The sequence below is a fragment of the Thermobia domestica genome, chromosome 14 (assembly GCF_964235325.1).
Source record: "Thermobia domestica chromosome 14, izTheDome1.hap1.1, whole genome shotgun sequence".
Taxonomy (NCBI): Eukaryota; Metazoa; Arthropoda; class Insecta; order Zygentoma; family Lepismatidae; genus Thermobia; species Thermobia domestica.
In genome coordinates this window covers 133,146,859-133,161,848 of record NC_137467.1, presented here as the reverse complement: position 1 = coordinate 133,161,848, position 14,990 = coordinate 133,146,859, and the positions used below count along the sequence as shown (strand labels likewise).

The window sequence follows — 14,990 nt, the reverse complement described above, 5'->3', positions numbered from 1 at the left end:
AGAACGTATTAAATACTCGACATCATAAACATTGTGTTGATGTTTCTAATAAAGAAGATTTATACGTGGGAATTCTTGAAATTGGTTCTACCTATGTATGTAGACAATTGATGTTTTAAAACTGTCACCGCAAGAATTTTATACTATAAATAAAATTAAAAAAACTATAAATAATAAGAAAGTGTTTATTGTACTTCAGAGAGTGTTTATTGCAGTGCAGCATGAACTAGGCCATATATGTACAGTGGCGGATCCAGGATATGATCAAGGGAGGGGCTAAACCATAGTTTGTGGCTTTATCCAGTGTAAAGTAGGATTAAAGCCAATTTTATCCAGTGTATACCTGAGCGTTAAGGGGGGGCTATAGCCCCTATAGCCCCCTAGATCCGCCTCTGTATATATATATATATATATATATATATATATATATATATATATATATATATATATAATTCCATGTTTTTCATTAGTATTTTAGTATACATTGTATTAAAAATCATATAATGCTTGAACCCAGGGAGATAATTGCTCCCTGCTCTCTCCAAATGGCACCCCTGTTTCTGGAGTTTTACTTTTCTCTACATTATCTGGATAGCCATCTAAATTGTTATCCATTAACATTGCAAGTTTTTCAAAATGGACGCTTTACTTTGCGCATGGAAATACGTTATCAGTATTCATAGTGCATCTAGGACATAGTAGGTACACGTGTAGCAATAGTAGAGTACTATGTTATTTTAATGCTATTATAGTCTATCCACTTCATCCCAGTAGTATTTCGCTTATCTCCTTTAAATCATGCGCAATCATACTACATATTAATATCTGTACTATATGTCAAACAAGTAAACGCGTGCTTTTCTATCTTTCTTTTTCTTTTTCTTTCTTTCTTTTCTTTTTCTTTTTCTTTTCTTTTCTTTTCTTTTTTTTTTTTTGTAAGTTATAGTATCATCTGCCCTTTGCTGCTATCAATTGTATGAAATTAAAATACGACACATTACCCTTTTTATCTTTGCCTGTAGATTCCTGTCTTCCGATCAGTTAAAAAAAAAATTGTAGACAGGATAGAGGAAAACGTTTTTTTTTATGCATTGTAAGAAAAACGTAAAGAATGAAAACAATGAAAAGGAAACAAGGAAAAATGTTCGATGTAAAAAAGATTTGTCTCTCTCGTGCAATGTATCGTTTCCGTTTTAAGCAGCGTCTTCGTGATATAATAGGCAAGAAGGTCGCCTGACATTCGTGGTAGATCGATTCCCACTGATGCCATATGGTTTTGTTTTCTTTACCACAATAGAACTTTGCTTAAAATTATCCAGTTATATGAGGAAAGCAAATTGTGTATAAACACAATATTTCACTTTGTCAGTCACATTAGCGCGAAGAAATATTTTCATTTCTTGGAGTCCGAACTATGGACAATGAGCTACTGAATAATATTTATCGGTCCTTTTATAAACTATGTACAGTGTGTTGTCGTCGGGAGTGCTCTACAATGAAGATCTTAAAGTCACAAGTTCAGTTTTCGACGAAAAAAGTCTCTTTTTCTTTCAGAATAACAAAAGAAGGAAAGAAAAAGTCACATAACCGAAGCTACTGATGGGAAGAGAACGGATATATATGAGACACTTCTTAAGTTTACACATGAACGTAATAATATTATTACGTTTATGTATTCTACACATAGAACTATCATTTTATGACAACAACAAATGGAGTATAAATACTAGCTGGTAGCAGTAATGAATTTTGTATCGCCCTTTCTCAAGGTAGGGAGATGTGGTGACGTCTTGAATAGAATAGTTCTTGTAACTACGACGATAAGGATTGAATATTGGATCAGTATTTGTGATTTGTGTTATTCCTTTAATACTTTATGAACTATGTTTGAAGAGTTAAAGATAACTTATTGACGAAATTAAAATTCTAAAACCGAGTCAATAGTGGCGTAACTAAAGACTTGGGAGCCCTCCCGCAGACAGCATGCAGTGGGCCCCTTCTCTATGACCCACTTCACGATTTGAGGGTTCCCTTATGGCTTGAGGCCCCCGCAATGCGGGGTCTGCGGGGCCCTTATTTACGCCCCTGCAAGTCAGTTATGTAAATATTCACACATCACAGACAAGCATCGAACCAACGAGGCTGGAGTAATGTGTGTATCTCTCGAAACAAATCATCCAGTTTTCCTTTCCTAACCAGGTCCCTCGTGGATAATAAGGTAGTTTAAAAAGCTTATGGTCCGCAGATCGATTCCCGCTGACGCCGTAACCTTTTTATTTCTTGAGCACATATACGAAAAGTAAAAGGAAAGCTTTCGAGCACATGAAATCTGGAGCTCCGTTGAACCATAAATAATGGTTATTATGTGACTTGTTTAAAGAAACAATAAAATAGTGGAAGGGTGTGTTATATCTGTTTGGGAATGCGAGTATAAATGAAAGATGAAACCAGAAGAGCTTTGTTCTGTTGGAAAACAAAAGGATTTCGCTTACTTTTAATAAAGAGAAGAATAAAATATAATGGCAATACATTAAAGGAAAGTAACCTCTTTTAATTTGTATAAGCTTGAAAGGTAATTCTTCTCTTGCGTTTAGAAACATTAACAGATAATAATGAAGTAAACGAAGACATTTCTCTTTGAGACATTAAGGTAAAAATTACTTAAAATATATAAAAACGCTTTCTACATTAAAAGTATAAATCAAAAATATAACTTCATTCTTACTTGAATTTCTAGTCGAATTTATAGCGATAAACAGAACAAAGATGTTCATTTGACTGAGAGCTGTGAAAGGAGCAAGATGTTTGGATAAAGAAGAAACATTGAACGAAATAAAAATTTTCATTTACGACTACAATGGCAAAGAAATGAAATGAAACTATAAGTTCTCCACAGTTGTGTCGGCTGTGGTAAATGAGGCGATGAAGGATGATGAAAATAAGTTATGGAAGAATTGGTGGAATATAGAATCTGGAGGAAAAGGAGAGCCCTGGGAGAACTCACGACGGGACCCTTGGAGTCAGGAGTGAGCGCTCTACCACTGAGCCACTGTGCTTCTTACGACTACCTCAAAATGGGGGAAAAGTATATATGTCATGTCATGTTATGCATGGAGACATTAATACTTAGTGCATTTGAGGCAGTAACATCAAAGAGACATTTCGTCATGTTGGCTACCTGATTGGAACATATTGCCGGATGCAGCCGGGAACGATTCCAGTAATCTATGACGTGAGCCTAAAGAAGTTCCTGATCCCAGTCCTGTCGACGTATTTCCTACTCTTGAACCATGGAAGCCCAAAAGTGTTCTATGGAACGAAGATCAGGAGACTTAGGAGGCCAATCTAGGCACATAAGTTTGGGTTATCCGTTGTCTGTCTTGATGTATAAAATAAATTCATGGTGTTCCTGGAAATGTCTTCGAGGAGATGATAGTAGCATGTTCTCTAGTAATTGAATATAGGTTGCACTGGTCATCCTTCCATGATCTGGCATGAGCTCATCCGGGTCACCAGCTGTAATAGTTATAACCCTAGAACTGAATCGAAATTCTTCCAGAGTGTTTCGTTCGAATTACGTGTTGTGGGTGATTTGATAGTATAAACTTCAATTTGCTTATGGTTGGCAACAGTGCAAACTACATTACATTTATTTTTTCTCTATTATATAACTGTCGTCATATTTCCACAGTGTATAGTACCTGTGCTGTACCTAATTTACATTTTCATATGGATATTTGTATTTTATTTTTGTAATTTTCTTATAAAATCATTCCGATATCAAAATGGATATTTTATACATACATATATATATATATATATATATATATATATATATATATATATATATATATATGAATAACATTAGCTTACTGAAAGCTAAAAAAAAATGGAACACATGTGAATATAATATTGGCTCAAAGGACAGGTTGCAGAGACACAACATTTCAAGATGTGATTTTTTTTTTCTCTAAAGTTCTGAGAATCTTCAGTTTTGGAGAGAACACACCTGCAGCCAGTATTTTTGGAGAAGATAGCTAGATACATTGAGTGTTTCTAACTGGAACTTTTAATGAACACCATGGAAGGTAAAAAATAACTGACGGAACACTAGCTGATTATAAGGCCCAGGTCTAATACCTTACTGCGAGAAGTATAATCCGTGCGATAGCTGACAGTCTGTCGCATGAAATTTCTTTGTACAGTACTTCCTATGGCATCGTGCTGTTAGTTTCTTGGTACAAAATACTGCGAAATATTTAGAGTATGACGTACTTTGGCACCTTATTCCTTGCTCCTCTTCTCCGTTCTACCCATCGAGGGACAGTCTAGATAGCTATCGACTTCGGTTCCGCGGAAGGATAGGCCTAGAAATTTTAAAATGTAAAAGAGGTAAAAGTATGTTTAATGCTTATTCAAAGCAGCAAGGTTCTTGGACTCAATGCAATATATACTTTGTATGCTTAAATCAAGTCATCACTAATCCCCTTAATTAAATAGCCCCATTTGTTCCCTTAAAACGTACTATTTGCAGATTTGCTCCGAGCTCGAAGGCTGTTGGCTGTCGGCTGTAAGGGTAATGGATACCCTTACTGACCTGTTAAAGTGTCAACAGAGGGAAGAGCCCTCATCACTCACTCAATCTATTAATTAAAGCGTATTTACATACCCAGTCATCACTCTAATGTATATAGCGTCATTATATTATGTTATATGTGTGTATTAATTGTTAATGTGAAGGCAGATATAAATGTATATAGCTTTGCTTCTGCCAAAGTGTGGCAGGAGGTGATAAAGATGGCAGGCGAGTATATTGAAGGAATGTAACAGGTGTTCTTCTCTGCATAAAGCCCAATAACAATGTTGTCAATACTTTTTATGCAGCCCTTGTAATGTAAAAAGTAATGCTAACTTTCTCATGTACTAAAGTGAACCGAGCAAAGTTTATGCGTTTCTTTGGTAAATAGATTACCAAACGTCCCAAATGTCTTTCTCTCTCTCTAATCCCATTGGTAGACAGAATATCTTGTACGAAAGTAACTTATATCTTACCTTTGACAATTACACAACTTTCCGGAAGAAGTCTTTCTTTGATTAAAGAAGACAAAATTTGATATTTTTAGTCACAAACAACTCAAAGTTTCAACATTTATACACATTTGGTGGTTGTGAACAAATTTTGTCCCTATAATACTTCATTAACGCTTCAAATAATGAACTTCATAACGAGAATTGTAACATCGAATTTTCAAACTTAAGAGTCTTCATCCCGGCGAAATTAAAATACCGCTTATTTTACAGTAATTATGTGATATCTTTAAATAGATAAAATATAATCGAAATGTGGAACAAGAGCGCCCTAGACAATATTATTTTACATAAGAAACCGTTATCACTACTCACTTATCCGCTTTCGATTTCGAGCCATTTTGAAAATCGGCATTTATTTTCGCGTTTCTAAACAGCTGGAAAGGGAAAGCCACTAGGTGACTTGTGATAACGGTACCTCACGCAAAATAATATTGTCTAGGGCGCTCTTTTTCCATATTTCAATTATCTTTTATCTATTTGAAGATATCACATAATTACTGTAAAATTAGCGGTATTTTAATTTCGCCGGGATGAAGACTCTTAATGAAATTCCTGTGTTAGGATCTCTACTTGTATAGATGCCTTTTCGCCTCACATTAGAACATATTCCAAACATAATATCCAAAGAAGAAATATTGAAAACTTCATGAGCGATAAGAGGAAATTTTAATCCAGTGTTCCATCTTAAATTCTAACACACTTTTATGATATTGTTGTACTGTATCTTCAGTGGCACTACAATTGGTGTACGCAGAATTTTGTCAAAAGGGGTTCCACCACTCAATTTCAGTTTCTTTTAGGACAAGCTTGATTGTGGTATGTATTCTTAGTAAAGTATATGTTTATTTATTTATTTTTTTTTTTTCATAATACCTTTCAAACCGGAAGGGGGGACGAAGTTAAAGCCCTGAACACCCTTTGAGTAATGCTACTGGACCTTAGTTTGATGAGAAAGGATAACTCCAGACTATTACCGCCTACATCTGCACTGTGCAAGAGCGTGATACATCATACGCGGTATTCTTCGTATTCAGCTTTTGGAGTCGAATACATTTATATGACAGGATTTTTAGTATCGTAATGGTGTGTTTAGCATATGAAGTCAATTTTAAATACTGCATGATAAAGGAAGGAAATAGGGAGTTATGTCTAATACAGCGAAACCTCTACTAATGGACACCTCTATAAAGCGGACGCCTCCGTAACGGACATATTTTTTAATCCCCAAAGACTATAATAGGAAAAAACATTGGCAAACCTCTCTAAAGCGGACATTCTCTCGTACGGACACGGACAGTCTTTCTTGTCTTTTAATGGTATTATTTACCTCCGTATTACGGACACTTTCTCTAGAAACAAGTTGGAAAGTGCAGTAAAAATACACCTTTAGTAATTCATACGTATGTCACCAAGGAAGAACATGTGGGTCTGACAACATTTTCCTCCTCAACTGTCTGTTCAGCAACCCAGAGGAAGGGTCTTTGTTTCACAACACCCTTATATCCTTTGCTTGCATTCCACTCCGACTTTTAACATGTTTCAGAAACAAAAGTGATTGACAGTTGCCCACTGTTTGAGATGGCACATCATTCCACTGTCCCGTTGGAATCTCTAACCAAACAGAAGACAAGTTTGTTATTTTTGACCACGGGTACGCATATTGTCTTTTAAAAAGGTCATTCCTGGACTACAATTAATTTAGAAATTATGCAACACACCGAAAACATAGTAAGTAGCGATAAGTGTAAAGTGCAGAGAACTATAACATCTTATTCCCATGTTGTACCTCGAATTGCATGGATCAAAATAATGCAGGTACACTAACATTTTGGTAATATTCATAAATACATGATTCATGCAAAAATATTTTTTTCTAATTGCATATTACCTTGTTTATTAATTTACGTAACAAAATATTGAAACCTCTCTAAGGCGGACACCTCTCTATAGCGGACAATTTTTGATTCCCCACGGCTGTCCGCTTTAGAGAGGTTTCACTGTATTAGAATTACCCACAAGACAAGACGATATTAAATTTTTGTGACGAGATATGAGAGAACACAGGACTCTTCAATAGAAACATACACTTTTTTCGGCGACAACACTTTCGAGACAAGATAGCCTCGTAAGCAATGCTATCTAATACTATATCTTCTTTATGGTTAAAGAGCTCCTCCGTGGCTAAGCGGTTAGCGTACGCGCCTCTGGCGTGAGAGGCCCGGATTCGATTCCCGATGGGAGCTCATGTGGTTCGGATTCCACGTTAATCAGTAGGTCCACGTCTCATATAGCCTCGCTGCTGAAAAGGGACGTTAAAGTAAAAAATCAATCAATCTTTATGGTTAAGTATCTACCTCAAGAGTAAAGGATGGTTGATTGATTTTTCGGATTATTTGTCAGTAGCGAGGCTATTTTAAGACAAGAGCTACGCTTTAAAATAGTATCTGCAGTCCCACAGAATGCGTTACACAAAAAGATTCAGTGAGGAGGACTGCAAGAGTGAAAGTGCGTACACTGAGAAAATAAATTGTAGGTGTCGTACTTAAAAATATAGGTTACATGCGTAATTCCTGTAGTTTTTCGACTTAACGTACAGCTATGTATAACTGAAAACGCATGTTTTATAATACTTTCTGTATAAGTGTTCCATCTATACGTACTTTCAGTATGAAACAATTTAGGTGATCAGGATCTCTCATACAAATGGACGTATATAACATATAGCTGACGAAGGTAACGTAAGTATATGCATGTGATATACGGAAAACTGTTAAATGCCAGACATCCTGCAACGGCATGATGTAACATCTAAGGGCAGTGCCTATGTAGCATACGGATAACGTATGCTCCGTACTGATTTTTATAGTAAGCAAGAGGATACCGTATATTTGTACAATATACCGCTGTCCAGAGAACGGATTTTTCTCTGTGTAGGTGAGCAATGTAGAGTTGGTAAGCCAGAGTAGTAGGCAGGAAATTTAAGTTCAATTTCGCCCAGTCATTTTCGTCGTTCATCAATTTTTCCACAAAAATTAAGTACACTCTATGAGTTCAACCGACTTTGTTCGATCTAGATGAAACTAGGCATGGTGAAATACCTTGGTTTATTAAACAAGTGTGTTAAATATTATGCAGTTCAGTCCTTTGGTTCCCGACTTATGGACAATCAAATTTTAAATTTAGACTTAGTTCTATTTTTACAGACAGACATAAACCGAAGTCTTCAATGTGGATCAAACTTGGCATTTTGATAGACTTTGACCTGCAACACTAGTTTGTGAAATATTGTGATGTGTAGACTTTTGGTTCCCGAATAATGGGTTGTAGAAAGGCATGAAATATTCGGAACATAACTTTAATAAAGATTTGCTTTCAAAAATTGAATAGACGACTTTTCCCCGCAATTGGTAAACTTACACTAGTCTCATTCTTTAAAGGCCATTTTAAATATTTATCAAAGTTAAGGTCTAGGATAATTGGAGTTAAGTAAGCGAAGCTTCTCTTTACTCAATTTAGACGTTCGCCTGTCCGGATACTCCTCCGAAATGCCTGAACAATTCTTAACCAAATTTGACATGCTGTTTCGAGAGCGCGCGCTGAGTGTCGGAAGGAGTTGTATATCTCGATCAGACTTACCATTGAAGAATAATCCTCGAAAACGGGATGCCCATAGACTTCGCTTGGATAAGCATTTGGCACGCGAATTCCCATTGTAAACAATGGAAAATAGAATTTTTAAAATTAAGAAGTATGGCGGGGCCCTTTTTATTTTGTTCTATGGACACGATCTTTCAAACCCATTATGCTTTTTGCTGATATACCAAATTCAACTTATTTGCAAGTCGTGTTCGTTCACAAAAACAATTGTTACACTAGCTCGCGCCGTGTGGACTTTGTGGTGGACAAACACCGTGCTCGTGGGTTTTCTCGAGATTCTCCCGTTTCCTCCCACTTTCTTCATTCCACCATTTCACTCATCTCTCATCATCACCGTCTCCTTTAGCCTAACCGGCATAACCGTGGGACGTAAAACTTAAAGATTGCATTTCATTTCATTGTTACACTAAAAAATTCTATGAATAATCAAAAAAGGTCTATCGCTTCGCTTCAAATTTATAGTTGTTGCATACCTAGTTTATATTTTCTTTGTTAATAAAGGGATTACATTTACAATGTGTTTACAATAATGAGCAACAGGAGGAAGGAGTAAAATTGATACAAATAATACTTTACTTTTTATCGGTAAATATAGATTTTTAGAATGTGCCATTATATAGAATAGGGCCTACTCATGAAAATAGTTTTTCATATGCCTGATGCAAATGTACAAAATATTCAAGAAAAAAACTTCCAGTAAACGAAAGTGCAAACAAAAAAAGTAGAAAAGTGAACTCCATATGTTTTTCAGCAAACTTTCGTCTTGTAGCGGGAAATAAGTAAGAAAGTCAACTACTATAAAATCTTTTATGCGCAGAAATGAACAAACATCTGTTCAAATGCAAATGATCATGCTTACACACACACACACACAATTGCGAAGGCAAATACTGACACTAAATCTACAAATATGCATCTTTATAACACTGTAGATTGATAGGCACTTGGTTACTAGTTTCGTAATTTTGAACAGCTGAGCGAGGGAACAGATTCTATTGGTCACCGCCAGTCAACCAACCCAGTTACGTAGGAGAAAGTTTTGCGCTGTCCTTTGTCGGCGAGACAAATTTTTGAATTGAAGCGGGAAACACATTTTTGTAACGTTTAAAAGTGTGTCAGCAGGTTTACCGATAAGTAACCTTGAGACATGAAGTGTGAGTTGAAGTATTCTTCTCTCCTACACATATTTATAACTACTTTGTCATCGTTTCAAATACGAGACAGGGCGTGTGAAGTGTGTTAATATGTCTAACAGCGAAGTAAACAACCTCTTGAGTAAGTGGACACAACATCATTGTTTTTTTAATTCATTTTTTCCTTTTTTTACACATCTCTTGTATTTATGTATATTTGCCGTCTTACGCCTCCATTAACAAATACTTAGGCCTGTTTCTTTGTTCCTATGCACTGCTCGTGTTAGGTCTAATCATGCGCTAGCTAACAATAGAAAATAAGTTGATAGGAGCGTACTAATATCTCTTCATTGGACCACTAAAGTGAATAGAAGTATTCATGAACCAGTCCCCGCAAAAATCTTGATGAATTCATTGCTCGCCTTTGCGTATTTTTCTTCAACATATCTAGGCGTAGTCTACTCACTTTGATACCTTTGATCGACATACGAATTCCATATGAAAGATGAAAAATATTGCCCGAAAAAAAATGTGGGGGGATTTGCGGTTCAAAGGGAGTAACCGTGGCCCCGTATTTTTCAACTCTTTTGGGTTTAAAATGTAGATTTCGATTAGCTGTGTCCAATCGCACCACATTTCCTGAAAATCTGGAATTTTGGATCCTGGTTTTTCGTTAATTTTTGGGGTCAAAATAAGAGAAATGATAAAACCAAATTGTTTTTATCTCAAAAGAACTAACGTTAGTTAGATGGTGAGTAAAATAGAATCCTTATTCTATATCAGTTGTTTCTCTACTAAACAAGTACAATTTTGTTACGAAAGTGTACAAGTGTACGTCGAGTTACTAAGTTTTAAAAAGGGACCCGAACCCCCCGAACTCTGTGGGTGTGTCTGTGACTTAATTTTATATAATTTGGATTTATTATTGTGATTCTAGTTTGCTCTATGAATGTATCTAATTGTACTAGGAGGTTTGAATAGTAGAGTTTTATAGGTTCGTCTTTTTCTAAAGAAGCAGTGTTTGTCATGACTTGTTCCCTTAAAATAAATAAATAAATAAAACTATTTATATGCTTGAAAACCGATTTTCTTTTTCGTGGCAATTATAATTATAACTTCCTCTCCTCAAAATTGCATTCCTTGGAACCTCATAACTAGAGCAACCCACATTATGCTTTATTTTTTGTTTAATTATGCTTTATTATGCTTTATTGTTAACTTAAATCATTGTTTTACATTAATCGTGTACAGTGGCGTATTTAGGGGGTGGCTTCCGGGCTTAAGCCCCCCCCCCGAAATCTTACTTAGTATAATAAAGTAAATGAAATATCTTGCAGAATTTTCACATTTCGACGCAAAGCCCTCCCCGAAAGTTAGCAAAGCCCCTCCCGAAACAAAATCGTAAATACGCCACTGATCGTGTATAATGTATAATATTTACTATACATTAAATATTCTAAATATCTTGATCTATTTATTAATATTTTACGCAACCAATTTCTTTCATATTTAATAAACTTTCTACTTAATGCACTGTAAAGAGATATGCTTTACTCGAGTCAGTTGTTTTATAACTTGTGTGCGCCTTAGAGGTGCACATACACAGAAAGGGAAAGTAAAAGATGTCACCAAAAAGCATAGGAAGTGCTCAAGTTCAAGAGGTATAGATAACAGTATAGTGTGAAGTTCTTTAGTGCACTTTTTGTACATTTCTAATCATCATACATACAATTCTTGTACACATGATTTTTGTACCGGAGAAAGTAACTCGCTTAAGATGTTCACAAACTATGCGCAATACCACTTGCTTTTCAAAAAAATATGAATACATTATGCTAACTAACTAACTAACTAACTCTATGGCCTATGGAACCCGGAGGTTCAATGCCGCTTTCACAAAAGCTCTCCACTGACTTCTATCCTTAGCTAACTGGATCCAGTTTCTACTTTGTATTCCTATCTCTGCGATATCCATCTTAATATTGTCCTCCCATCAGCGCCTAGGTCTTCCTAATGGTCGTTTTCCGATTGGTCTTGCAGTCGAGAATTTGAAAGCGTTTCTACTTTCTTCCATTCTAGCTACATGACCCGCCCACCTAAGCCTCCTAGACTTGACGACCCTAACAATGTTGGGTAAACCATATAAATTATGTAGTTCCTCGTTATGAAGTTTCCGCCATTCCCCATTCCCGTTCCTCTTAGGTCCGAATATTCGTCTCAGGATCTTGTTCCCAAATACTTTCAGTCTATGTTCTTCCCTCAGAGTAAGTGACCATGTTTCACAGCCATACAGAATAACAGGCATGATTATCGTTTTGTATATTTTAAGCTTCAAATTCCTCGACAGAATACAGTATGCTAAACTTGCTATTAAACAAAATTTTCCAAAAATTGTTCTATTAGAATTTCCACGAATTTTGCTATATATTTTAAATTATGCTTTATGTTTTATTTTCTAAAATTATGCTTTATTATGCTTTTAAAATTAGTTTCTTTTTGGATCCTTAGACAACCAGAACCATGTTCAAGATACCAACCATATCTGTAAATTGCCGTTATGCTTTTTATGCTTTTGGGTTGCCCTAATAATAACATAGAAACTGGACTTTCAAACAGATCGCATTGAAATCTTTCAGTTTAACGTTCCACAATTATGTCCATTAGGCTAAGGGAGACGGATGATTAAGGCAAGTCAATGATGGAAGAAATGGTGGAATGAGAATGTGGGAGGAAACGGGAGTAACCCGGGAAAATCGACGGACACGATATTGTCCACCATAAACTTATTTGGCCAGAGATCGAACCAGGTACCCCACGCAGCAGAGGTAAGCGCTCTACCACTGATCCACAGTACTCCCTCAGAACAGACCCTCTTCTGAAATTGGTACTACGAGTGGATCAAGATCAACAAGAATTTTGATCTTGAAAAATGAAAAGAAAAATCGAATTTCGACTCTGAAAATTGAAACCGAAAATCAGTTTGGAAACTGATAAAATCGACTTTTTTTTAAATTTCAACTTGCGCAAAAATTTATTTTCTGTTTTCCGAAAAAATCGATTTGGAAAACACTAAACTGAATCAGAGTAGTACATTCAATTCCTACCTACACGGAGTTGACCACAGGACTTCATGCAGTAGATGAACGTCTGAGGAGGGCGAGCAAATGTTGTGGAGTGCTTAGTGTGGAAAATTACATGTAAATACAGCTTAGACAACATTTTATTTATTTAAGTGCGTAAACGATAATTAGCAACTGAAATATGTGTAATTATCTAAAGGCGTCGATGTATTGAAAAAAAAAAAGAAGAATTAGTGGGAAGTATGTAGTCTGGTTATGAGTTATTGCAAACAGTATAACAGCCATGCGTCATTGTCTTCAGGCGAAATACATCCACCTCCTTAGTACTATTTTGTTTTTCACATCTATTGTCCTTGGGAAAGGATATTAATCCACGCACACACCAACACTTGCGCCCCCATAAAGAGTCATTTTGATAGGCAGCAAATAAACAACAAAAAAACATATGTGGACGGGGTTATAATCAACGCCCCGCTGCCTACCCTTATATAGAGGCTTACAGAGACCTACGTGGGTTCTCTCCCCACTCCCCCATTCTTCAAAAGCTTGTGCTCCAATTAGAATATTTTTTTCCTAACTCTTCTGCTGTTGCGAAGCACACGACTAAAGAAACGTTGTTATGTTATTACGTAAGAACTACGCATGTCCGCTAAGTGTGATGGATATCAGCTGTTCACATTCGAAGAGTGATACAAAGCACAAGGGAGATCTATTAAAATAATGTTAAAGAAAAAAGGAAAATTCATTTTTCTGAGCCACTGGATCATGAAGTATTCTGAAATATCCTATTTCCCGAAATTTTTCTCACTATCAGCGATGGCAGCACTTGGGAAAAACACCCTTTTGTTTAATTGTTCGGAAAGGGATAAAGGGAATTTTCATCGAAACTGGGATTATACGTGGGTGGTTCAATATATAGGTTTCCCTAAGCTGTAAAAAAAAAAAAAAAAAAAAAAAAAAAAAAAAAAAAAAAGTAAACTATACATACATGTGTAGAACGGTGCTTCCTCATCTCTTTATATAATCCACATTGAGATTCAGGCATTTGTCTTACCGTTGCAACAATCTGTGCAAACCCTTTGCATAAAAATCAGCGCTCTGGCTATATAGCACTCTCCTAAAACTCAGCTTCACTTTTTCACCACCAGTTGACAGATGATCAGGTCGCTTATGCCAAACCTGAATTCTTCTTCTGGGAAACACAATTCGACATAAGCGCGACCCGGTCTTTTCTTCCAAACGTTAACGTCCATCCGTACTCTCAGACTCAAACAAAACACAGAATTGAAGAATTAGAGTGGGAATGGCTGCCTCACCCTCTTCATAGCTTCAATTTAGCGCCAGGGGGCACGGTGACTCAGTAGTAGAGCGTTCACCTCCGGTGCTTGGGGTCCCAGGTTCGATCCTAGCTCGCGCCGTGTGGACTTTGTGGTGGACAAACACCGTGCTCGTGGGTTTTCTCGGGGTTCTCCCGTTTCCTCCCACTTTCTTCATTCCACAATTTCACTCATCTCTCACCATCACCGTCTCCTTTAGCCTAACCGTGGGACGTAAAACTTAAAAGATTTCATTTCATTTCATTTCAATTTAGCGCCAAGTTACTCCCATCTTTTCCCGGTGTTAAAGTATGCATTACCAGGTGAACGTTTCGAAACAGATTAAGAAGTAAAGTGGAATATGAGGAAAATACTAAATACTCAGAGTCCTGTTTTTTGCAAAAGGTTTGGACAAATTGGAGCAACGGTGAGACAAATGCCTAAATCTCAATTGGTATTATGAGTAGAGAGGAAGAAGGACCCACCTACACATGTATGTATAGTTCACAAATACATCTTAAGAGGCCTCATCACTGCGAAATTAAAATACTGCTAATTTTACAGTAATTATATGATATCTTCAAATAGATAAAACATAATCGAAAAGTGGAACAAGACCTCCCTAGACAATATTATTTTTGCGTGAGATACCGTTATCATGACTCATTTATCTGCTTTCGATTTCCAGCCATTTAGAAAAACAGCATTTATTT

The 14,990-nt window shown here is 36.3% G+C and overlaps 1 protein-coding gene across 1 annotated transcript in view; it reads left to right on the top strand.

The window, feature by feature from the left end:
* Positions 1–9,877: 9,877 nt before the first annotated feature.
* LOC145670720 (uncharacterized) overlaps positions 9,878–14,990 on the top strand; it is a 206,531-nt gene continuing 201,418 nt past the window's right edge. The window contains exon 1 of the mRNA XM_081739498.1: positions 9,878–10,023. The gene's annotated coding sequence lies outside the window, so the exon portion shown is untranslated. The remainder of the gene's footprint in view (positions 10,024–14,990) is intronic.